The sequence below is a fragment of the Oncorhynchus keta genome, chromosome 24 (assembly GCF_023373465.1).
Source record: "Oncorhynchus keta strain PuntledgeMale-10-30-2019 chromosome 24, Oket_V2, whole genome shotgun sequence".
NCBI classification, from domain to species: domain Eukaryota; kingdom Metazoa; phylum Chordata; class Actinopteri; order Salmoniformes; family Salmonidae; genus Oncorhynchus; species Oncorhynchus keta.
Window position 1 is genome coordinate 11,481,904 of NC_068444.1, and position 26,076 is coordinate 11,507,979.

Consider the following 26,076-nt stretch of genomic DNA (forward strand, 5'->3'; position numbering starts at 1 on the left):
TGGACATGTTTATAGACCCCTCTTCCCATTGGACATGTTTATAGACCACTCTTCCCATTGGACATGTTTATAGACCCCTCTTCCCATTGGACATGTTTATAGACCCCTCTTCCCATTGGACATGTTTATAGACCCCTCTTCCCATTGGACATGTTTATAGACCCCTCTTCCCATTGGACATGTTTATAGACCCCTCTTCCCATTGGACATGTTTATAGACCACTCTTCCCATTGGACATGTTTATAGACCCCTCTTCCCATTGGACATGTTTATAGACCACTCTTCCCATTGGACATGTTTATAGACCCCTCTTCCCATTGGACATGTTTATAGACCACTCTTCCCATTGGACATGTTTATAGACCCCTCTTCCCATTGGACATGTTTATAGACCCCTCTTCCCATTGGACATGTTTATAGACCCCTCTTCCCATTGGACATGTTTATAGACCCCTCTTCCCATTGGACATGTTTATAGACCCCTCTTCCCATTGGACATGTTTATAGACCCCTCTTCCCATTGGACATGTTTATAGACCCCTCTTCCCATTGGACATGTTTATAGACCCCTCTTCCCATTGGACATGTTTATAGACCCCTCTTCCCATTGGACATGTTTATAGACCCCTCTTCAACAGGAGGATAGTCTCTATTCAAGACAGAGGAGAGGTTTGCTCAGGTATTCTAATTTCCTATTGTCACATAAACAGTTGAGTCACCGGGGTATAAAACAATGCTGTTGATCCACTTCTGGAAAATCCTGCTTTACCATCTGACCCGGCTGAATTAAACCACAGCTCTACTGGTAAATTATGCCAAAGCCCAGCTAAACGTGGGATAAACATCCTGGTAAGAGATTAATGATGAATACCTGCATGCATGAGTAATAACAGGACTTGAGATGGTACTTAGAATGTGGATACACAATGTGCAGTATGTGACCAATTATCAAAGAGAGATTAGCACTGGTCAAATGCAGTGCATTACATACGAGAAGCAATAGGTTCCATTTTGGACAGCCGTAAGACCGACAACAACTAGGGCCGACATTGTACAACACAACAGACAAAGATAACCGATGAGCAAGGTTAAAAATGTCGGGGAAAATGACATTTATGTTCCTCTACCGTAGGTCTACATGTAAAACAAATTCATAACAATTATGGGTTACGGGAAGGGAAAAACACAACATGAGTAGATAGGAAATACTTGGTGTGAAGACCTAACAGTGGACATAACAGGCTGGTGAGAGTGAATGTTAAGACACTCCACAGAGGGTAGCTTTCGGAAACCTGGGCACATGCATCACATTCATTCCTGGTCATAAAGGGATTGTGGTTATTACAACAACATGGGAAAAATTGTCAAGAGCAATGGTCTTGTGAGTCTCACTCCAACAAGCTCTCTAGACAGTCCCTAGATGAGGTACAGGTAGCCTGGAGGGACTAGATGATGTACAGGTAGCCTGGAGGGACTAGATGATGTACTGGTAGCCTGGAGGGACTAGATGATGAACAGGTAGCCTGGAGGGACTAGATGATGTACAGGTAGCCTGGAGGGACTAGATGATGTACAGGTAGCCTGGAGGGACTAGGTGATGAACAGGTAGCCTGGAGGGACTAGATGATGTACTGGTAGCCTGGAGGGACTAGATGATGAACAGGTAGCCTGGAGGGACTAGATGATGTACAGGTAGCCTGGGGGACTAGATGATGTACAGGTAGCCTGGAGGGACTAGATGGTGTACAGGTAGCCTTGAGGGACTAGATGATGTACAGGTAGCCTGGAGGGACTAGATGATGTACAGGTAGCCTGGAGGGACTAGATGATGTACAGGTAGCCTGGAGGGACTAGATGATGAACAGGTAGCCTGGAGGGACTAGATGATGTACAGGTAGCCTGGAAGGACTAGATGATGTACAGGTAGCCTGGAGGGACTAGATGATGAACAGGTAGCCTGGAGGGACTAGATGATGTACAGGTAGCCTGGAGGGACTAGATGATGTACAGGTAGCCTGGGGGACTAGATGATGAACAGGTAGCCTGGAGGGACTAGATGATGAACAGGTAGCCTGGAGGGACTAGATGATGTACAGGTAGCCTGGAGGGACTAGATGATGTACAGGTAGCCTGGGGGACTGGATGATGAACAGGTAGCCTGGAGGGACTAGATGATGAACAGGTAGCCTGGAGGGACTAGATGATGAACAGGTAGCCTGGAGGGACTAGATGATGAACAGGTAGCCTGGAGGGACTAGATGATGAACAGGTAGCCTGGAGGGACTAGATGATGTACAGGTAGCCTGGAGGGACTAGATGATGTACAGGTAGCCTGGAGGGACTAGATGATGTACAGGTAGCCTGGAGGGACTAGATGATGTACAGGTAGCCTGGAGGGACTAGATGATGTACTGGTAGCCTGGAGGGACTAGATGATGTACAGGTAGCCTGGAGGGACTAGATGATGTACAGGTAGCCTGGAGGGACTAGATGATGTACAGGTAGCCTGGAGGGACTAGATGATGAACAGGTAGCCTGGAGGACTAGATGATGAACAGGTAGCCTGGAGGGACTAGATGATGTACAGGTAGCCTGGAGGGACTAGATGATGTACAGGTAGCCTGGAGGGACTAGGTGATGTACAGGTAGCCTGGAGGGACTAGATGATGAACAGGTAGCCTGGAGGGACTAGATGATGTACAGGTAGCCTGGAGGGACTAGATGATGTACTGGTAGCCTGGAGGGACTAGATGATGTACAGGTAGCCTGGAGGGACTAGATGATGAACAGGTAGCCTGGAGGGACTAGATGATGTACAGGTAGCCTGGAGGGACTAGATGATGAACAGGTAGCCTGGAGGGACTAGATGATGTACAGGTAGCCTGGAGGGACTAGATGATGTACAGGTAGCCTGGAGGGACTAGATGATGTACAGGTAGCCTGGAGGGACTAGATGATGTACAGGTAGCCTGGAGGGACTAGATGATGTACTGGTAGCCTTGAGGGACTAGATGATGTACAGGTAGCCTGGAGGGACTAGATGATGTACAGGTAGCCTGGAGGGACTAGATGATGTACAGGTAGCCTGGAGGGACTAGATGATGAACAGGTAGCCTGGGGGGACTAGATGATGAACAGGTAGCCTGGAGGGACTAGATGATGTACAGGTAGCCTGGAGGGACTAGATGATGTACAGGTAGCCTGGAGGGACTAGGTGATGAACAGGTAGCCTGGAGGGACTAGATGATGTACAGGTAGCCTGGAGGGACTAGATGATGTACAGGTAGCCTGGAGGGACTAGATGATGTACAGGTAGCCTGGAGGGACTAGATGATGTACAGGTAGCCTGGAGGGACTAGATGATGTACAGGTAGCCTGGAGGGACTAGATGATGTACAGGTAGCCTGGAGGGACTAGATGATGTACAGGTAGCCTGGAGGGACTAGATGATGAACAGGTAGCCTGGAGGGACTAGATGATGTACAGGTAGCCTGGAGGGACTAGATGATGTACAGGTAGCCTGGAGGGACTAGATGATGTACAGGTAGCCTGGAGGGACTAGATGATGTACAGGTAGCCTGGAGGGACTAGATGATGAACAGGTAGCCTGGAGGGACTAGGTGATGAACAGGTAGCCTGGAGGGACTAGATGATGTACAGGTAGCCTGGAGGGACTAGATGATGTACAGGTAGCCTGGAGGGACTAGATGATGTACAGGTAGCCTGGAGGGACTAGATGATGAACAGGTAGCCTGGAGGGACTAGATGATGTACAGGTAGCCTGGAGGGACTAGATGATGTACAGGTAGCCTGGGGGACTAGATGATGAACAGGTAGCCTGGAGGGACTAGATGATGAACAGGTAGCCTGGAGGGACTAGATGATGTACAGGTAGCCTGGAGGGACTAGATGATGTACAGGTAGCCTGGGGGACTAGATGATGAACAGGTAGCCTGGAGGGACTAGATGATGAACAGGTAGCCTGGAGGGACTAGATGATGAACAGGTAGCCTGGAGGGACTAGATGATGAACAGGTAGCCTGGAGGGACTAGATGATGAACAGGTAGCCTGGAGGGACTAGATGATGTACAGGTAGCCTGGAGGGACTAGATGATGTACAGGTAGCCTGGAGGGACTAGATGATGTACAGGTAGCCTGGAGGGACTAGATGATGTACAGGTAGCCTGGAGGGACTAGATGATGTACTGGTAGCCTTGAGGGACTAGATGATGTACAGGTAGCCTGGAGGGACTAGATGATGTACAGGTAGCCTGGAGGGACTAGATGATGACAGGTAGCCTGGAGGGACTAGATGATGAACAGGTAGCCTGGAGGGACTAGATGATGAACAGGTAGCCTGGAGGGACTAGATGATGTACAGGTAGCCTGGAGGGACTAGATGATGTACAGGTAGCCTGGAGGGACTAGGTGATGAACAGGTAGCCTGGAGGGACTAGGTGATGAACAGGTAGCCTGGAGGGACTAGATGATGTACAGGTAGCCTGGAGGGACTAGATGATGTACAGGTAGCCTGGAGGGACTAGATGATGAACAGGTAGCCTGGAGGGACTAGATGATGTACAGGTAGCCTGGAGGGACTAGATGATGTACAGGTAGCCTGGAGGGACTAGATGATGTACAGGTAGCCTGGAGGGACTAGATGATGTACAGGTAGCCTGGAGGGACTAGATGATGTACAGGTAGCCTGGAGGGACTAGATGATGTACAGGTAGCCTGGAGGGACTAGATGATGTACAGGTAGCCTGGAGGGACTAGATGATGAACAGGTAGCCTGGAGGGACTAGATGATGTACAGGTAGCCTGGAGGGACTAGATGATGAACAGGTAGCCTGGAGGGACTAGGTGATGAACAGGTAGCCTGGAGGGACTAGATGATGTACTGGTAGCCTTGAGGGACTAGATGATGTACAGGTAGCCTTGAGGGACTAGATGATGTACTGGTAGCCTGGAGGGACTAGATGATGTACAGGTAGCCTGGAGGGACTAGATGATGAACAGGTAGCCTGGAGGGACTAGATGATGTACTGGTAGCCTTGAGGGACTAGATGATGTACAGGTAGCCTGGAGGGACTAGATGATGTACAGGTAGCCTGGAGGGACTAGATGATGTACAGGTAGCCTGGAGGGACTAGGTGATGAACAGGTAGCCTGGAGGGACTAGATGATGAACAGGTAGCCTGGAGGGACTAGATGATGTACAGGTAGCCTGGAGGGACTAGATGATGAACAGGTAGCCTGGAGGGACTAGATGATGTACAGGTAGCCTGGGGGGACTAGATGATGAACAGGTAGCCTGGGGGGACTAGATGATGAACAGGTAGCCTGGAGGGACTAGATGATGAACAGGTAGCCTGGAGGGACTAGATGATGTACAGGTAGCCTGGAGGGACTAGATGATGTACAGGTAGCCTGGAGGGACTAGGTGATGAACAGGTAGCCTGGTCCTAGATCTGTTTCTGATGCCAACTCTAACTGTCGTCTCTGGCATAACAATCATAACAATGACCATAGAGTTGGAAAGAAAAGAAAGACAGCCATAACAGATATAGAACCAGACTAGCTTTACAGGGAGAGGAGAACATACCACAGGGAGGTGAAGTCAACCAACTCAGGGGAGAACTGGTCAGCAGGGAGCTGGGGCGATGGTTCCTCCACCACCTGCTTCAGCTGCTGGAAGGGTGTGCCCCAGGAGTCATAGGGGAACCGCAGGATGGCCAGTTCAATCTGAAGAAGGGGGCACAGGATATCACAGTGCAGGGAATAGAGGTCAGGCACCATTTTATTACTGTACATAAAATGCAGAAAATTTAAATATGATGTACATACAAACGTGCAATTGGGTGGTTTATGACCCTGGACAGTGTTTCATTACTGAAAACTACCATAGGCAGTTGGGGAGGACCATCAAATGTATTTTAAAAACCAAAACTGTTCTTTGGGTGTGACACAGTTCAGGACGTGCACATGAGAGCTAGGAATATGTAACAACTCTCCTAATAAAATGTCTAGACACCAGTTAGTCTAGAGCAGAGCCGTAGTGTGTCATCGTGTCTCACAGAGAAGGCTTTTTGTTGAACATGAAGAACCTGTTCTGTATGAACAGCAATGCATTTCAATTCAACAGAACTCTTATCTGCTCACTTAAGGCTATTACTGACAATGAATACAACGTACTGGTTACATAGTGAAGACATCATTCAGGAAAAATAAAATACAATTATTTATCTGTAGTTACAATTATTTATCAGAGGTTGCTAGTTTAATGTAGATATTTATTTATTATTATTATTTTTTTAATATACCTACTAGTGTAATAATCACATAACAATTTTGTTATAATAAATTAAAGCTGCATAAATATTAATAATAAAAAGTTATATAAAATTGAGACTCACCATAGTGATTCCTAAACTCCAAATGTCAGACTTGACATTGTAGCCTTTCTGATTAGTCTCTGGGTTGATCCTCTCCGGCTAGGGGACAGAATGACACACACACACACACACACACACACACACACACACACACACACACACACACACACACACACACACACACACACACACACACACACACACACACACACACACACACACACACACACACACACACACACACACACACACACACACACACATATCACTTTAGCGTCGCTAACTGACAGTTGTCCTAGACGACCCAACCTCCTCCGTCATCTGTACCTCTTGAACACACACAGCCCGGTCTGTTCTCTGAGCGTTACCATGGCACTAAAAGACTGCCTCAGTCAATCAAATGGCCCCGTGGACACACTGTTTGGGCACACTGGAGGTTATTAAAAGGGTAGATAGCATAAACGTTACCACGTGTGACATATGGATTTTCATGAGTAAACACATCAAAAAGGCCCACTGCGAAGTTACCTCTCTTTTCTATTTTTTAAAACATAATTATTAAGACACTTTAAACCCCTTTTTTTAAACCCCTTTTTTCGTGATATCCAATTGGTAGTTAAGGTCTTGTCCCATCGCTGCAATTCCCGTACAGACTCGGGTGAGGCGAAGGTCGAGAGCCGTGCATCCTCAGAAACACGAGCCTGTCAAGCCGCACTGCTTCTTGACACGCTACTCGCTAAACCCGGAAGTCAGGCGCACCAATGTGTCGGAGGAAACACGGCACAACTGGCGACCGTCTCAGCCACTAGAGCGCGATGGGAAGAGGACATCCCGGCCGGCCAAACCCTCCCCTAACCGGGACGACGCTGGGCCAATTGTGCGCCGCCTCATGGGTCTCCCAGTTGCGGCCAGCTGCGACACAGCCCGGGATCGAACCAGGATCTGTAGGATGCAGTGCCTTAGACCGCTGCGCCTCTCGGGAAGCAAAACCTATCCGAATTCTGAAGCATGCTGAAGGATGCTGAAGGAAAATGTTTTTCCGGGGTGTGATGTAATATGGGGCGGCAGGGTAGCCTAGTGGTTAGAGCATTGGACTAGTAACCGAAAGTTTGCAAGTTCGAATCCCCGAGCCGACAAGGTACACATCTGTCATTCTGCCCCTGAACAGGCAGTTAACCCACTAGGCGGTCATTCCCTATAATGTAAACTCCAGCAGAAATAACTTCAAATTAAACCAAATCGTTTCCACTGATGACTACTGGCTTTAGTTTAATTTTCAGACAACTTAGAAGCAAATACATTCATAAAGTATCAATACAAATCAACTGGCTAGGTTGCTAGCCAACTAGCCTGCTAACATTAGCCCTACTAGCTGTGCATGAGTCAGCCAGTTGCTATCAACACCTAGCTTACAGCTGCATTAAAGAAAACCAAAGTTTTGAAAATAGATAACACCATCTAATCAGTTATCAAAGAATGTTAGCTATATGCAGCAAGCTAGCCAGCCAGCTAACGTCAGCTATTTAGCCAACTAGCTATTAGCCTAGCCAACAACCATGGTTATGGTCGGCAAGCTAGAGCCCAACTACTGAAGACCAGCTAGAACACAACTAAAACATAACCGCAGATTAGGAGCAAAGAGAGATAGCGAACTAAAATGTAATATAAATGTAGAGCAGACTAACAGATTGATGGCTGGGGCCCATCCTGGTAAAACTTTGAAAAAAGTACTGAGGTAGCTACCAAAGCGAGGGGGAGGAGGGCGCCTCGCCGGGACGATGGAGTCAGGGGAACCCAAAATTGATAGATTCCAGATGTCCGTCAGCTAGCGCGCTAGCACTAAGTCAAGGTGGGAAAAATATACAAAAACTGCCGTAGCCTACTTCAGGGTCCATGCAGAAAAGTTGACAAAACAGAAAGGAGAACAGACGAGGTACTACACAATTAGAACAAGCAGGTATGATTTTCTCTTTCGTTTTTAGCCCACGGCAAGAATGTACCAAAACCTGCCATGCTAACGAGTTCCCACTAGATAATATCACAGCCACAAAGTCTGAACGGCATGCTGCATTGACGCACATGCCCCATCTGCTCCTTGTTTGATGGATTGGAGCTCACCACTGCATACCCACAACCACCCACCCCCACACAACCGCTCACCCACAACCACCCACGCCCACACCACCGCTCACCGCCATGTAGGGCTTGCAGCCTGCGTCCATGGTCTTGGCCACAGAGTCCACAAGGTAACCACTGATCCCAAAGTCACACATCTTCACCTGCCCCTGGGTGTTGATCAATATGTTGGATGGCTTCACATCTGAGTTGAGAGAGTGAGAGAGAGAGAGTGAGAGTGAGAGAGTGAGTGAGTGAGAGTGAGAGAGTGAGAGAGAGTGTGAGAGAGAGAGTGTGAGAGAGTGAGTGAGAGAGAGAGTGAGAGAGTGAGAGTGAGAGAGTGAGTGAGTGAGAGAGTGAGAGTGAGAGAGTGAGAGTGAGAGAGTGAGAGAGTGAGAGAGTGAGTGAGAGAGAGAGTGAGAGAGTGAGTGAGTGAGAGTGAGAGAGAAAACAAAACAGAGAAATAGAAGAGTGGCGTGAGATGGAAGTAAAAGTCAGTTAGTCCAATGCAGACCTATTGTACAACATCTTTTAAAGTGATTTCGTTAGCCTCAGGAACATAACTACGATGCAGTGTATCTGTCCTGCTCAACACAGCCCACAAAACACATCTGTAAAAATGCTATGTAAAATGCTGTTTCAAGTAACATCGTTGTTTTTGTTACATCGCAAACGGATGTGGCAGGTTCCCCGCTAAAGGTTCCAGATTTAAAAAGATGGACACTAGTGCAAACTGTTGTAAGGTGTACCCAAGAGGGAGATATACATAACATACCGTATATAAAACCTTCTATTTAACTCTGTGCTTGTTCTTACCTCGGTGGATGACTGACAGATTGCTGTGCAGATGTTCCAGAGCCTTCACTGTCTGTAACGAGGGAGGTTGGAACATGAGAACAGAACACAAGGTTGGAACATGAGAACAGAACACAAGGTTGGAACATGAGAACAGAACACAAGGTTGGAACATGAGAACAGAACACAAGGTTGGAACATGAGAACAGAACACAAGGTTGGAACATGAGAACAGAACACAAGGTTGGAACATTAGAACAGAACACAAGGTTGGAACATTAGAACAGAACACAAGGTTGGAACATTAGAACAGAACACAAGGTTGGAACATTAGAACAGAACACAAGGTTGGAACATTAGAACAGAACACAAGGTTGGAACATTAGAACAGAACACAAGGTTGGAACATTAGAACAGAACACAAGGTTGGAACATTAGAACAGAACACAAGGTTGGAACATTAGAACAGAACACAAGGTTGGAACATGAGAACAGAACACAAGGTTGGAACATGAGAACAGAACACAAGGTTGGAACATTAGAACAGAACACAAGGTTGGAACATTAGAACAGAACACAAGGTTGGAACATGAGAACAGAACACAAGGTTGGAACATGAGAACAGAACACAAGGTTGGAACATTAGAACAGAACACAAGGTTGGAACATTAGAACAGAACACAAGGTTAGAACATTAGAACAGAACACAAGGTTGGAACATTAGAACAGAACAGACATATCAGCAACTGGAGAAGGATATCAACATGGGGAATGCAGGTCTAACTTCCCAGACATACCCATTGGTTTGCATCTAGTATTTATTCATTCTTAGTATATTAAACATCTAGCATGAATTCAGTAATTTTGTATTGTAATAGCCTCTTGGTCGAGAGACTGGCAATATGTTAATATACTGAACAAAAATATAAACACAACATGTAAAATGTTGGTCCCATGTTTCATGAGCTGAAATAAAAGATCCCAGAACATTTTCATACGCACAAAAAGCTTATTTCACTCTAATGTTGTGCACAAATTTGTTTACATCCCTGTTAGTGAGCATTTCTCCTTTGCCAAAATAATCCATCCACCTGACAGGTGTGGCATATCAAGAAGCTGATTAAACAGTAGGATCATTACACCTGGATTATGTTTGAGAGGTTTCCATTAAAAGAATAGCCTTTCTGTTCTATTATACAAGTAACTCTTTGTCCTTCTGTGGCTCAGTTGGTAGAGCATGGCGCTTGTAACGCCAGGGTAGTGGGTTCGATTCCCGGGACCACCCATACGTAGAATGTATGCACACATGACTGTAAGTCGCTTTGGATAAAAGCGTCAGCTAAATGGCATATATATATCCACATCATAGCAGGGGGTAAAGCCAAAACACATACGTTTTTCCAGCATGATCAATAATGTCAAAAGCTGCACTGAAATCTAACAAGACAGCCCCCACACTCTTTGTATCGTCAATTTCTCTCAGCCAATCATCAGTAATTTGAGTAAGTGACGTGCAAATTCTTTCCAGAAGTTTACTAAGGGTTGGTAAAAGGCTGATTGGTCGGTTATTTGAGCCTGTAAAGGTGGCTTTACTATTCTTGGGTCGTGGACTTAAGCTTCCTTCCAGGCCTGAGGGCACACACTCTCTAGTAGGCTTAAATTGAAGATATGGCAAATAGGAGTGGCAATATTGTCTGCTATTATCCTCAGTAATTTTCCATCCAGATTCTCAGACTCCGGTGGCTTATTGTTGATAGACAGCTATATTTGTTTTCACCTTTTCCACACTGACTTCAAGGAATTCAAAAGTACAATTCTTGTCTTCCATCATTTGGTCAGATATACTTGGATGTGTAGTGTCAGTGTCTGTTGTTGGCATGCCATCGATATGTTTGCTTATCTTACCAATGAAAAAGTCATTAAAGTAGCTGGCAATATCAGTGGGCTTTGTGATAAATGAGCCATCTGATTCAATGAATGATGGCGCCGAGTTTGCTTTTATCCCCAGAATTTCATTTAAGGTGCTCCAAAGCTTTTAACTATCAGTCTTGATATCATTTATCTTTGTTTCATTGGATAGTTTATTTTTATTTAGCTAAGTGACATGATTTCTTAATTTGCAGTACGTTTGCCAGTTGGGCTCCCAGTTGGGCTACCAGTCTTATATGCCATACTTTTTGCCTCATCCCTCTCAACCATACACATTTTTCAATTCCTTAACAATCTAAGGGGATTTAACACTTTTTACAATCATTTTCTTAATGGGTTCATGCTTATTAGTAACTGGAATAAGCAATTTCATAAATGTGTCAAGTGCAGCGTCTGGTTGCTCCTCATTACACACCACAGACCAGCAGCGTCTGGTTGCTCCTCATTACACACCACAGACCAGCAGCGTCTGGTTGCTCCTCATTACACACCACAGACCAGCAGCGTCTGGTTGCTCCTCATTACACACCACAGACCAGCAGCGTCTGGTTGCTCCTCATTACACACCACAGACCAGCAGCGTCTGGTTGCTCCTCATTACACACCACAGACCAGCAGCGTCTGGTTGCTCCTCATTACACACCACAGACCAGCAGCGTCTGGTTGCTCCTCATTACACACCACAGACCAGCAGCGTCTGGTTGCTCCTCATTACACACCACAGACCAGCAGCGTCTGGTTGCTCCTCATTACACACCACAGACCAGCAGCGTCTGGTTGCTCCTCATTACACACCACAGACCAGCAGCGTCTGGTTGCTCCTCATTACACACCACAGACCAACAGCGTCTGGTTGCTCCTCATTACACACCACAGACCAGCAGCGTCTGGTTGCTCCTCATTACACACCACAGACCAGCAGCGTCTGGTTGCTCCTCATTACACACCACAGACCAGCAGCGTCTGGTTGCTCCTCATTACACACCACAGACCAGCAAATATTCTTTACATCAACAACATATGAATCACTACAAAACTTAATGTATGACCTCTTAGACACTATATTAGGCCCAGCCTGACCTCTTAGACACTATATTAGGCCCAGCCTGACCTCTTAGACACTATATTAGGCCCAGCCTGACCTCTTAGACACTATATTAGGCCCAGCCTTCAGAACTTTGGTTTTCCTAGATAAGACTATTATATTGTGATCACTACATCCTATGGATTTGGATACTGCTTTAAAGCACATTTCTGCAGTAAAGAGGTGATCAATACATGTTGATGATTTCATTCCTGTGCTGTTTGTAACTAACCTGGTAGGTTGGCTGACCACCTGAACCAGGTTGCAGGCACTGGTTACAGTTTGAATTGTTTTTCTTGAGTGGGCAGCTTGATGAGAGCCAGTTAATATTTGACATAGGCCTCCAATGTATTATATTCATATAAAAATATATACAGTACCAGACAAATTTGGACACACCTACTCATTCAAGGGTTTTTCTTTATTTGTACTACTTTATACATTGTAGAATAATAGAAGACATCAAAACTATGAAATAACACACAGAATCATGTAGTAATAAAAACAATCTACATATTTTATATTTAAGAATCTTCACCCTTTGCCTTGACAGCTTTTCACACTTAGCATTCTCTCAACCAACTTCATGAGGTAGTCACCTGGAATGCATTTCAATTAACAGGTGTGCCTTGTTAAAAGTTAATATGTGGAATTGCTTTACTTCTTAACACGTTTGAGCCAATCAGTTGTGTTGTGACAAGGTAGGGGTGGTATACAGAAGATAGCCAGCCGTATTTGGTAAATGACCAAGTCCATATTATGGCAAAACAGCTCAAATAAGTAAAAAGAAGCAACAGTCTATCATTACTTTAAGACATGAAGGTCAGTCAATGCGGAAAATGTAAAGAACTTTTAAAGTTAAGTGCAAAAAAACATCAAGCACTATGATGAAACTGACTTTCATGAGGACCGCCACAGGAAAGGAAGACCCAGAGTTACCTCTGCTGCAGATTTCTGAGTTACCAGCCTCAGAAATTGCAGCCCAAATAAATGCTTCAGAGTTCAAGTAACAGATACATCTCAACATCAACTGTTCAGAGGAGACTGTGTGAATCAGGCATTCATGGTCAAATTGCTGCAAAGAAACCACTACTAAAGGACACTGTTACGCTCCCCAGTTTCTGCGCTGTGGGTTTGTATGTGTGTGTGTATTTCAGGAAATGGCTTCCTGGAATTCTAAAGCAGCTGATTGGTCGGCCCCATCGCTAATTGGAGCTCTGACCCCTCCCTCTCATCAGGGAAACAGCTGTCTCTTCAATTACCAACTCCTTCTCCAGCTTGATAAAAGCCAGTGTTCCTCCCTCAGGGAGGAGAGCGTCGTTTTATGTCCTGTGTTGGTTGTTGTGGCGGTCAGTACAAGTTTTGTTGATATTATTTTGTAGCCGCTCCATCAGAGGTATGTGTCTGCCAATATGACTTTGTGTTTTTGGTTGTTGAAATTGTTCACTTAAAGTATTGGTAATTATTCTATTTCATTTGTTCCCGGGGAGGAAGGGGAACGCACCTGGGAAGTGTTTAGGCAAGAGGCCTGCGGGAATACATAACCCGTAGTATTGAATCTGTCTCTGCACACTAGGTAAGACCTGGGCGGACCACCCTGTATTTTGGTTAGCGCACCAGTTGGTGCTAAAGGTTAGGTATGAAGGGAAGGCAGGAGACACTTTTACTACTTTTCCTTTGGTTCTGTCCAGCCCCGATTCCCAACATTACTGTGTTAAGGAATAATACATTCCCTGTAAATTGTATTTCTCTCTGCCTCTGTCGTCCTTCCCCACACCTACGATCATACTGTTTTTTTCACTCCTCGGGGAGTTGAGCTGTAGCAGAGTGTTGCGTTCCCTCCTCCAAGAGGGGTACGTAACAGATAAGAGACTTGCATGGGCCAAGAAACACGTACAATGGACATTAGACCGGTGGAAATCTGTTCTTTGGTCTGTTGAGACCAAATTTGAGATTTTTTGGTTCCAACCGCCGTGTCTTTGAGACACAAAGTAGGTGAATGGATGATCTCTGCATGTGTGGCTCCCACTGAATTATGGAGGAGGTGTGATAGTGTCACCAGCAAAGTACCCCCAAACCGTCTACTTTATTTAGAATTCAAGGCACACTTAACCAGCATGGATACAACATTTTGCAGCGATACGCCATCCCATCTGGTTTGGGCTTACAGGTTGACTGCGCTGCAAAATAAATTCAGAAATCTGTTATTCAATTATTGTGTGTGCCAACGACGTCTGCGTTGCCATGGGCTAAAATCGATGTCAGTTCTATTTCTAACGCAGATCGCGCTCCAAGTTCTGCCTCTCCCATCTCCTTATTGGTTTATAGAAGCAGGTACCCACGTGCCATCTCCTCATTATTTATACCCACGTGGGTGATTGAAAGATGAACAAAGTCAGTGGCTGAAATGCACTTCATTTATGAAAGTTGCCAATTGCAATATAAAGTCAAGAGAAGAAAAGGCCTGGAAGGAGGAGACATGACTAGAAATGATTTGGTTGACTGTTTTGTGTGGATTAATTGGCGGCATAGAGGACCTTCTGCATTTCAAGTAAAATAACTGTTTATATACCAGGACAAATTAGCTAGCTAAAACAGGACAAATTAGCTAGCAACAGCAAGCTAGCTAAAAGGACAAATTAGCTAGCAACAGCAAGCTAGCTAAAAGGACAAATTAGCTAGCAACAGCAAGCTAGCTAAAAGGACAAATTAGCTCGCAAGTGCAAGCTACTTAGCTAGCTAAATTGCCATAAATGTTCAATGCTTTTTGACCTGTCCCCAAATTAACCTGTTCGGAATAGGGGCAGCATTTTCAAGTTTGGATGAAAAGCATGCCCAGAGTAAAATGCTTGCTACTCAGTCCCAGTTGCTAATATATGCATATTGTTAGTAGATTTGGATAGAAAACACAAGTTTCTAAAACTGTCTGTGAGTATGGTAGTATAATAATATATAATATAGTAGTATAACAGAATGCATATGGCAGGTGAAAACCTGAGAAAAATCAAACCAGGAAGTGGGAAATCTGAGGTTTGTAGTTTTTCAACTCTTGGCCTATCGAATAAAGTGTCTGAGGTCATATTGCACTTCCTAAGGCTTCCACTAGATGACAGTCTTTAGAACCTTGTTTGATGCTTCTACTGTGAAGTGGGGGTGAATTTATTTTTATTATTTACCTTTATTTAACCAGGCAAGTCAGTTAAGAACATATTCTTATTTTCAATGACGGCCTGGGAACAGTGGGTTAACTGCCTGTTCAGGGGCAGAACGACAGATTTGTACCTTGTCAGCTCGGGGTTTGAACTCGCAACCTTACGGTTACTAGTCCAACGCTCTAACCACTAGGCTATGCTGTGAATGAGAGAGGTTTGAGTAAAGTCTCTCCCATGAGCTGACCATGCACGTTCACATGAGTTAGCTTGAGTTCCATTGTGTTTCTGAAGACAAAGGAATTCTCCGGTTGGAACATTAATGAAGATTTATATTAAAAACATCCTAAAGATTGATTCTATACGTCATTTGACATGTTTCTACGGACTGTAACGGAACTTTTTGACTTTTCGTCTGCACCTAGTAATCGCGCGTCATGAATTTGGATGACTGTGCTAAACGCGCAAACAAAAAGGAGGTATTTGGACATAAAGATGAACTTTAGCTAACTGATCAAACATTTATTGTGGAACTGGGATTCCTGGGAGTGCATTCTGATGAAGATCAAAGGTAAGTGAATATTTAAAATGCTATTTCTGACACCAACATGACGGATATCTGTTTGGCTTGATTTGTTGTCTGAGCGCCGTACTCAGATTATTGCATGGTTCGCTTTTTCCGTAAAGTGTTTTTGAAATCTGACACAGCGGTTGCATTAAGGAGAAGTATATCACTTGTATAACACTTGTACCTTTTTATCAATGTTTATTATGAGTATTTCTGTAAATTGATGTGGCTCTGTGCAAATTCACAGGATGTTTTGGAGGCAAAGCTAAATGTAAACTGAGGTTTTGGATATAAACATGAACTTGATCGAATAAAACATACATGTATTGTGTAACATGTTGTCCCGGGAATGTCATCTGATAAATAATATCAAAGGTTAGTGATTAATTTTCTCTTTCTGCTTTTTGTGACTCCTCTCTTTGGTTGGAAAATGGCTGAATGCTTTCTGTGACTAGTTGCTGACCTAACATAATGATATGTTGTGTTTTCGCGAAAGGTATTTTTGAAATCGGACACTGTGGTTGGATTAACGAGAAGTTTCTTTAAAAATGGTGTCTAATACTTGTATGTTTGAGAAATTAGAATTATGAGATTTCTGTTGATTGAATTTAGCGCACTGCAACTTCATTGGCTGTTGGCGAGGCTTCTGCTTTCCCAGACAGGTTAATATAATTGATTTTGTTTTGATATTTTAACCTGCATGTCGTGATCGCGTTTGGTGGTGGGGGACTAAATAAATGTATGCACGATGGCGCACAGCCAGTTTGGGTTCCGTGTTAGAGGGACTATCATTTGTTTATCAACAGGACAATGACCCAACACACCTCCAGGCTGTAAAGGGGCTACTTGACCAAGAAGGAGAGTGATGGAGTGTTGCATCAGATGACCTGGCCTCCAATCACCTGACCTCAACCAAATTGAGATGAGTTGAACCGCAGAGTGACGGAAAAGCAACCAACAAGTGCACAGCATATGTGCGAACTCCTTCAAGACTGTTGAAAAAAAGCATTTCGGTGAAGCTGGTTTAGAGAATGTATAACTGTCATTAAGGCAAAGGGTGGCTACTTTGAAGAATCTAAAATATAAAATATCTTTGATTAACACTTTTGGTTACTACATAGTTGAGGTCTTCTATTATTCTACAATGTAGAAAAGTTCAAATAAAAACCTTTGCTAGGTGTCCAGACTTTTGACTGGTACTGTATATATAAAAAGCTTAGGCCTACCCCAGACAGGGAGAGAGCTAAGCCACAACACCAACATTAATTTCTTTATCAGATAGGCTGTGTCTGCATAAGTGTTCACCTCCTTTGCTGTGACACCATAAATAAGCTTGGGTGCAACCAATTGCCTTCAGAAGTCAAATCATTAGTTGGAGTCCACCTGTGTGCAGTTAGTCACATGATCTCATTAAAAACACCTGTGTGTTAGAGAACCTAATCAGCATGAAGCTCAAAACAAGTCAGAAGTTCTGGAGAAGCACCAATCAGGGTCGGGTTCTAAAAAAATATATATCCCAAACTTTGAACATCCACACCGATAAATCCATTATTTAAAAAATGGCAAGAATATGGCACAACTGTGACTCTGCCTAGAGAAGGCTCTGCACCAAAACTCAGTGACCGGGTAAGGAGGGCATTCGTCAGAGGAACAACCAAGAGGCAAATCTGAAGGAGCTGGAGAGATCCACAGCTGAGATGGGGGGAAAACTGTACATGGGACAACTATTACCTGGGCTTTTTAGAAGAGTGAGAATAAAGCTGTAAAAAATATATATTTTTGACAAAAGACATGTGGAAAAAAGTTCTCTGGTCAAAGCCAAGACTGCTTATCGCCCTGAGCACCATCCCCATGGTGAAGCGTGGTGGCAGCATCATGTTATGGGGATGCTTTTCATTGGCAGGGAAACTGATCAAGTTTGAGGGCAAATCCAGGGAAATTCTAGAGGAAAACCTGTTTCAGTCTGCAAGAGGCCTGTGACTGTGGCGGAGGTTCCCCGTCCAGCAAGAGGCCTGTGACTGTGGGGGAGGTTCCCCGTCCAGCAAGAGGCCTGCGACTGTGGCAGAGGTTCCCCGTCCAGCAAGAGGCCTGCGACTGTGGCGGAGGTTCCCCGTCCAGCAAGAGACCTAAGGCGGAGGTTCACCTTCTAGCAGAACAATGACCCTAAACACACAGCCAAAGCTACACTGCAGTGGTTTGAAAACAACAACCTGAATGTCTTTGAATAGCTCAGTCAATGCCCAAACCTCAATCCAATTGAGAATCTGACAAATTGCTGTTCACCAAAGGTGCCCATCCAACTAAACCGAGCTTGAGCAATTTTGTTAAGAATAGACCAAATATTGCAGTATCCAGACGTACCCAAAGACTCACAGCTGTAATCGCTGCCAAAGGTGCTTCTACCAAGTATTGAATCAGGGGGCCGAACACTAATGCAACAAACACTTTTTTAAATTCACTTTGGTGTCAAAAATATTTGCAGGTTTTAAGTATATATTGTGTTAAAACCTGGAATTGAAAAGTATTTAATTGGTATTTTTAACATTTCATTTACACAACAAAATGTGGATAAGTCCAATTGGGGTGAATACTTACTTGTGTTCTCTCTCTCCTCAGCAGCTGGACACCACTGGACAATTTGGCCGGGCTACAATTTTATTGATCAGCTTTTCATTTATTTTTTTTTTTAAATCGGCCCAAAGCCGGCAATTACCGGCTAACGGAAACCCAGTCCTACAGAACACATGTAATATTCCGCTTGGTCTCTAGGCTGAATGATGTGACATAGTTAGTCCTATTTACACAAGGAAAGGAAGTGAGGAAGTAGTCCTACTCACCGAGACAGCCATCTTTCCCAGGATATCTTCAGGGATGGTCATGCCTTTTTCTATCACCTGCTTATAGAACTTATCCAGAGAGGTGTCCATCAGCTCCATACAGATCCACACATCACCCTGGGAACACAGGTACAACATGAGAAGGTCAGATTGGGGTGAGAGTTTAAGGGTTAAGGAGGTGGGGTGGGGGGTGGTGGGTACTGAGATGGAGAAGGGGGTGGTGGGAACGGAAAAAGGGGGCTATGGAGAAAGCGGTAGAGGGAACGATTGGAAAAACAGAACCACATTCCAGACACAGATTGGCTAACAGGAAGGAGCTTTTTCCAATGTGCTCCGCTGCAGATGCATATCCTGTGGAACGCTCTCTTCTCTACGAGTGGTAGGTAATTACATCCGGCAAGATCAGGAATTCGTTATTTGTTTATCTTGACTACAACATACACCGCTCTATCATCTGACGTCTCTACGTGAGGAAAAGGGGGTCACGGTACCTGTGTCTGGATGGCAGCCCAGTCCTACAGTACAATGTCATGTGTAAATCAGGAAGTCTTATGTTCCACATGACCAAAAGTATGTGGACACCCGCTAGTTGAACATCTCCTTCCATTAATATGGAGTTGGTCCCTGCCCCTTTTGCTGCTATAACAGCCTCCACTCTTCTGGAACATTGCAGGGGGTACTTGCTTCCATTCAGCCACAAGAACATTGAGGTCAGGCACTGATGTTGGGCAATTGGGCCTGGAAATTAGGCCTGGCAATTAGGCCTGGCTTGCAGTCCGCGTTCCAATTCATCCCAAAGATGTTCGGTGGGGTTGAGGTCAGGGCTCTGTGCAGGCCAGTCAAGTTCTTCCACACCGATCTCGACAAACCATTTCAGTATGGACCTCACTTTGCATGGGGCATTGTCATGCTGAAACAGGAAAGGGCCTTCCCCAAACTGTTGCCACAAAGTTGGAAGAACAGAATTGTCTAGAATGTCATTGTATGCTATAGCGTTAAGATTTCCATTCACTGGAACTAAGGAGCCTAGCCTGAACCATGAAAAACAGCCCCAGACCATTATTCCTCCTCCACCAACTTTACTTTACATATGCATTGGAGCAGGTAGTGTTCTCCTGGCATCCACCAAACCCAGATTCGTCTGTTGGACTGCCAGATAGTGAAGCGTGATTCATCTCTCCAGAGTCCAATGGCGGCGAGCTTTACACCACTACAGCCGATGTTTGGCATTGCACTTAGGTTTGTGTGCGGCTTCTCGGCCATGGAAACCCATTTCATGAAGCTCTCAACGAACAGTTCTTGTGCGGATGTTGCTTCCAGAGGCAGTTTGGAACTCGGTAGTGAGTGTTGCAAGTGGCCCGGTTCTGTGAGCTTGTGTGGCCTACCATTTCTCAGTTGAGCCGTTGTTGCTCCTCGACGTTTGCACTTCACAATAACGGCACTTACAGTTGACCGGGGCAGCTCTAGCAGGGCACAAATTTGATGAACTGACTTGTTTTAAAAAGGTGGCATCCTATGACAGTGCCACGTTGTCAATGAGCTCTTCAGTACGGCCGATCTACTTCCAATGTTTGTCTATGGAGATTGCATGGCTAATGTGCTCAAATTTATACACCGGTCGGCAACAGGTGTGGCTGAAATGGCAGAATCCACTCATTTGAATGGGTGTCCACATATTTTTGTATAGTGTAGAAATGAAGAGGACTAAGTTAGTTGTTAAATAACTGCCTCTCTGAACATACCTTATGCAGTCAAATATATAGGCACCCATGCAGGATTCACAATTACTTCTAAAATAAGTTGACATTTAAACATTTAAAAACTTACGGTGTTTGATATACATTTTGTTTGATATACAACTGATCAAAACTGAAATTAAGGTTCTGCACTTAAGTCAAAAATGTCATGGACTAAATTATTCAAAATTCTAATTAATTTGGTGAGTGAGGCGAGTGATTCTTGGAAAGTATCATTTATCCTACTCTTTGTAAATTGCAGGTGCCTACTGGGTAAAAAAGAACCAACTAGTTTGGAAAATATAAAAAAACTGTTGCACTCCACTGTAAAGTGTACGGGTACCGATATGTTTGGCAGCATGTTTACAAGTCTCTGTCCTCTGACATCCCTGTAAAGACATTGTAGGAAGCCTACGTTCAACATAGTAATGAACACGACCAGCAGTAGAGGAAACCAAGAGGAGTAGCTGTTGTGACGAACAACTTACGGGGATCAAAAACACAATTAATACACTCCACCTAAAGATTGTCTATTGTAGGCTTTTGTACTTTAGAAAAAAAACACTACAAGACATAAGTATTATTATTTGAATTGTATTTGATTTTTAAAGTATTTTTATAAAGAAGCTGGCTACCTCTCTGAAGAGTGCGCCGTAGAAGGTGACTGTGTAGAAGCAGTCTACTGTCCTCATAGAGATGTCCAGGTCCATCAACAGTCTCTTCTGTTCCTGGGTGTTCACTGTGGCACGGATCCTCTAGGGTGGGAGGGAAAAGGACATCAAATCCATCCATCCAACCTACTTATTACATCAACAGCTGTCACCACGGCTGTTTGCAACAAACAGACAAATTCTGATCTCTTGCGACAATTGTTGATCTGATTGGTCAAAAGACCAAATAGTGGGGAAAAAGACCAGAATTGGGCTGCCTGTGTAAACGTAGCCCTAGATCCCCTTAAAGAGATCAGTTACAGCATCAAATCTCTCATACCTTGACTGCCATGATCAGGCCACTGGGCATGTGCCTCATCTTGTCCACCACGCCGTCGCCCCTCTCCCCAGCTCGCCAATCTGCTCCAGGTCATCTGCCTTCACCACAAAGTTCTGCTCAGCACCGGCAGAGAGGGGAGAGATGTGTGTCAGGCTCGACAGTGACAGATCAAAACATGAATGGGTGACACGATGTAATAAGGAAGAAGGAACATGTATCTCCCTCCCTTGATGTAATCACTGAACACAAATTGAGCAGGATAAAAAGATGAGTCACTAGAATTCCTTGTTTTTTTTTTTTTACCCAATCCTCATCTCGTGAAAACAAAACAGTAACAGAGAGCGAAAAGCACAAAAGAAAAACTAGATCTAATCTCCCAACAACAGTGTGATTCTAACCGGGGGTACTCCTCTTTGTCTGAGAGTGGCTCGGAGCTATGTCTTTGTTTAAGTAACTACTCTAACCAACAGTTTCTAATCAACAGGGAAAGCATTGGACATGGTAAGGGGGCTGAGTCGAAAGACACCGCAAATTACCCCTTTTTCATCTAAACTACTGGTTCCCGTAAAGAATGGGAACTTCTGTCCTTTTCTCACTTCATACACCAACTAAATCAATGGTTGCCCCGACCTTGACTTCAGGCTAAATTATAAGAGGGAAAAAAGCCAGCATTTTACCAATGAAAAATTGGTAAATACTTTTACTGCCCGTCAGGAAGATAAACACATTCCAGTCTGCAATCAGAAGTATTCAGTCCGAGTCGTAATGTTTGCTAGGCCGTTATATAGTCGGCTCACAGACCCTTTTACTGAGCCAAAGCTTTCATCTTTCTGCATCCAAAGCACAGAGAGAATCTTACTCAACCTAATGCTGCGTTCAGACTGAGGGACGCAAAAACCGTCATACCAGTCGGCACAGTGGGACAAGAAAGAAGAGGACTGTAAAAAGCAGCCCGACAACAAAGAGTTTCTAGAACTAACCCAAGATCGATTGGAAATGACAGGCTCTGGTCTGAGCATATGAATCATAGTGGGCAGAGTCAAACACGAGCTAGTGAGATCCTATTGGCGCATTGTAGCATTTACTCGCATGTGTCCATTAGGGAACGCCTACTCTGAAGTTCACGTGTGTATTAACTCAATTCGCCATTGCACTCCTTATAAACAACGCCAATTTTTTTTTTTTTGTTACAACTTTGGCAAAGCGTTAAGTCTACAAAACACAGTCCACTCTGTTTGATACAATTATTATAGTTTTTAGAAACAGAAAACAGTATGGATATCAAAATGTTTCATCAAATGAGAAAATTTACAGAACTTTGGCCAAAATCCAACAAATCCTTCTTCTCCCACCACCGTCCACCGTCCGTCCTCTCATCACTATATTTGTTTGTGGAAATACCAACAGAATGTCACATCCAGTGAAATATCGGTCTAATTGTTCCATTTATTTTATTTTAATTATTTAACTAGGCAAGTCAGTTAAGAACAAATTCTTATTTTCAATGACGGCCTGGGAACAGTGGGTTAACTGCCTGTTCAGGGGCAGAACAACAGATTTGTACCTTGTCAGCTCGGGGGTTTGAACTTGCAACCTTCTGGTTACTAGTCCAAACGCTCTAACCACTAGGCTACGCTGCCACCCCATCTGTCCGAAGGTTTGCATTGTTATGGTAAACAACACCCGGTAGAAGACGGCAGACGGCAAAAGTTGAAATATTTGAACTCTCCGCCAGCCTCAACGGCATTTACCGTCACGCTCTCACTGAAAACATTTGCCGTTTACCTCGTACCATCTAAACACAGTATAGGTTACAACAACTACAAATGTCAAACCCGAAGTTTGTGCTTCAGTTTTAAATAAAGGTTTAGTCGGAGGAACGTGTGGGGACGAAACATAGTGGTAAAACGAAAGGTAAGAATGTGAGTAAACTACACTGAACAGTTCAGTGAACAGGAATAAGATGTGGTAAGTAGTACCTTCTCTCAATGGTCACACAAGCTTTCGAATCCAAATCTCTTGGGGGTCTGTAAAGTAATCAAACAGTTGTTAGGATATAAAAAACGTTATGTACATAAAACTGCATGCATTAACCTGTTAGAACTCTAGGGGCAGTATTTCATTTTGGATAAAAGACGTGCCCGTTTTTAGCGCGATATTTTGTCACGAAAAGATGCTCGACTATGCTTGGAATTGATAGTTTTGGAAAGAAGACACTCTGACGTTTCCAGAACTGCAAAGATTTTCACTGTGAGTGCCATAGAACAATATCTACAGGCAAAACCAAGATGTTTGAGTGACCAGGAAATCAACAGGATTTTTGAAGGCACGTTTTCCATGATCTCCTTATATGGCTGTGAATGGCACAGGAATCAACGGACACTTCCTATCGTTTCCCCCAGGTGTCTGCAGCATTGTGACGTATTTGTAGGCATATCATTGGAAGATTGGCCATAAGAGCCTACAATTACCAAGTGTCCCGCATGGTGTCTGCGTGGAAATTGGTGCGCAAAAGTCAGGTCCCAGTATTTTTCCATCCGAATCAGAGAAGAATGCACGTGTCTAGGACTGGCATTTCAATGAAGAGATATATGACCAAACACCTTGAGGATTGATTCAAACAACGTTTTCCATGTTTCAGTCGATATTATGGAGTTAATTCGGAAAAAAAGTTCGACGTTTAGGTGACTGAATTTTCGGTTAGTTTCGGTAGCCAAATGCATAGTAACAAAACGGAACGTTGTGTCCTACACAAGCATCTTTCAGGAAAAACTGGACATCTGCTATGTAACTGAGAGTCTCCTCATTGAAACATCTGAAGTTCTTCAAAGGTAAATTATTTTATTTGATCCCTTTGCTGGTTTTTGTGAATGTTGCGTGCTAAATGCTAACGCTAAATGCTACGCTAGCTATCACCACTCTTACACAAATTATTGATTTTCTCTGGTTCTAAAGCATATTTTGAAAATCTGAGACGACAGGATTGTTAAGAAAAGGATAAGCTTGAGGACAGGCATATTTATTTCATTTATTTTGCAATTTTCAGAAATCGCTAATGTTGCGTTATGGTAATGAGCTTGAGGCTGTAGTCACAATCCCGGATCCGGGATGGGGCGGCCTAACAGGTTAATTCATTAAGATTTCAAAATGTTCTGGGGGGAAAAAAACTACATGTAGATGTTAATGTAAGAAACAGTGTTTTGTCTTGAGTTATCATCATGACACTGAAATGATGCTGCGAACAATATTCACTGGCACATTGCGCCAAAGACATCAGTTTGTGAACCACTTATCGGTGAACACATCCAAACGGTAATCTCTAACTAGCCTCCTCTCTCCTGATTGGGAGGAAATGGAGCCGTCACTGACATCTTTAGGGTCATCATGTTGATGACAACCTCATATCTGTATTAAAATGCCTCATAGCAAAACAGGATAACACTTTATATTTAAAAGAGAAGGTTGCGCAATATATGTCCATACATTTAACAATGTAGATTGGTGATATTCCATCTAAAAATTAAAAAAAGTCTCTATGCATAAGTTTATAATAATGGAATTACATGTATCATAAACTCATACCAACAAACAATACATTGCGGCTTTGACGTCAAGAGCAGGGTACACGGTTTAACGGTAGGCATGTTTGGTCTATTGGGGGAAAAAGTTAGACCGCTTGGGGCAGAATGGCTCAGGAAATCCCTTGAGCTTCAGTCTCACTTCGTCCCAAAGAATTACGATGGCTACCAACAGTGGAAGACTGGATTCAACATTAATCTGAGGCTAGTAAAAGGGGTTCCACAGTCAATATAGGCTCCAAGTCCACTGACACCACCTGTGTTACAGCACGATAGCAGGCGGCTTAGGTGATGGAGGTGACTCTGTAAGTAGGCACTAGAGTGCGCAAAGAGTTTTGTAATTCCACTAGTAACAACATGATAATAAAATGGTAATAGAATTGTTCCATAGTAGGTAGGGGTGTAACAGTTCACCAAACCCGCGGTTTGGTATGTAATTGCGGTTTTAGGGGGGCACGGTTAGATTTGGTACAGTGGGAAATTAAAATGGCGACAGTTACTGTAGTTTTTGGGAGGGTGGTACAACAATATTTTTGGTTATGGAAAATATATTTCAGAGCGGTTTAGATGGTAAAATGATTCTCTACACTATACTAGTTTATTTTGTCACAAACTGAAATTAGGCAAACTATTAAGAGTTTTAGCATCCAGGAAATGACTGAGCGATTTCTGCATACTGCAACTTTAATTTATGTGCCCACCAGCAAGATCCTTGGTTAGTTGTGCTTCTATAGCGTACATGTGATTGCAGAGTTTGCCGAACATAATCACCACGGGATTGATGCAAATAATCGTGATATCATTCTGCCAGATATCCATAGTCTACTTTGTAGTTAACATTTAAAATGAGAAGGTTTTTGAGAAAGGCTTTCCATCAACCAGAATAGGTAGCTTGTCA

At 43.9% G+C, this 26,076-nt stretch overlaps 1 long non-coding RNA gene and 1 pseudogene across 1 annotated transcript; one reads left to right on the forward strand and one right to left on the reverse strand.

Annotated features, from left to right (window-relative positions):
* Positions 1-26,076, reverse strand: part of LOC118373714 (dual specificity mitogen-activated protein kinase kinase 6-like) — a 49,683-nt pseudogene that overhangs the window by 5,503 nt on the left and 18,104 nt on the right.
* LOC127911365 (uncharacterized) lies at positions 13,640-17,036 on the forward strand. The gene is made up of 3 exons (XR_008078006.1): positions 13,640-13,716; positions 13,811-13,896; positions 16,844-17,036. It is a non-coding gene; the product is annotated as an uncharacterized LOC127911365 (long non-coding RNA).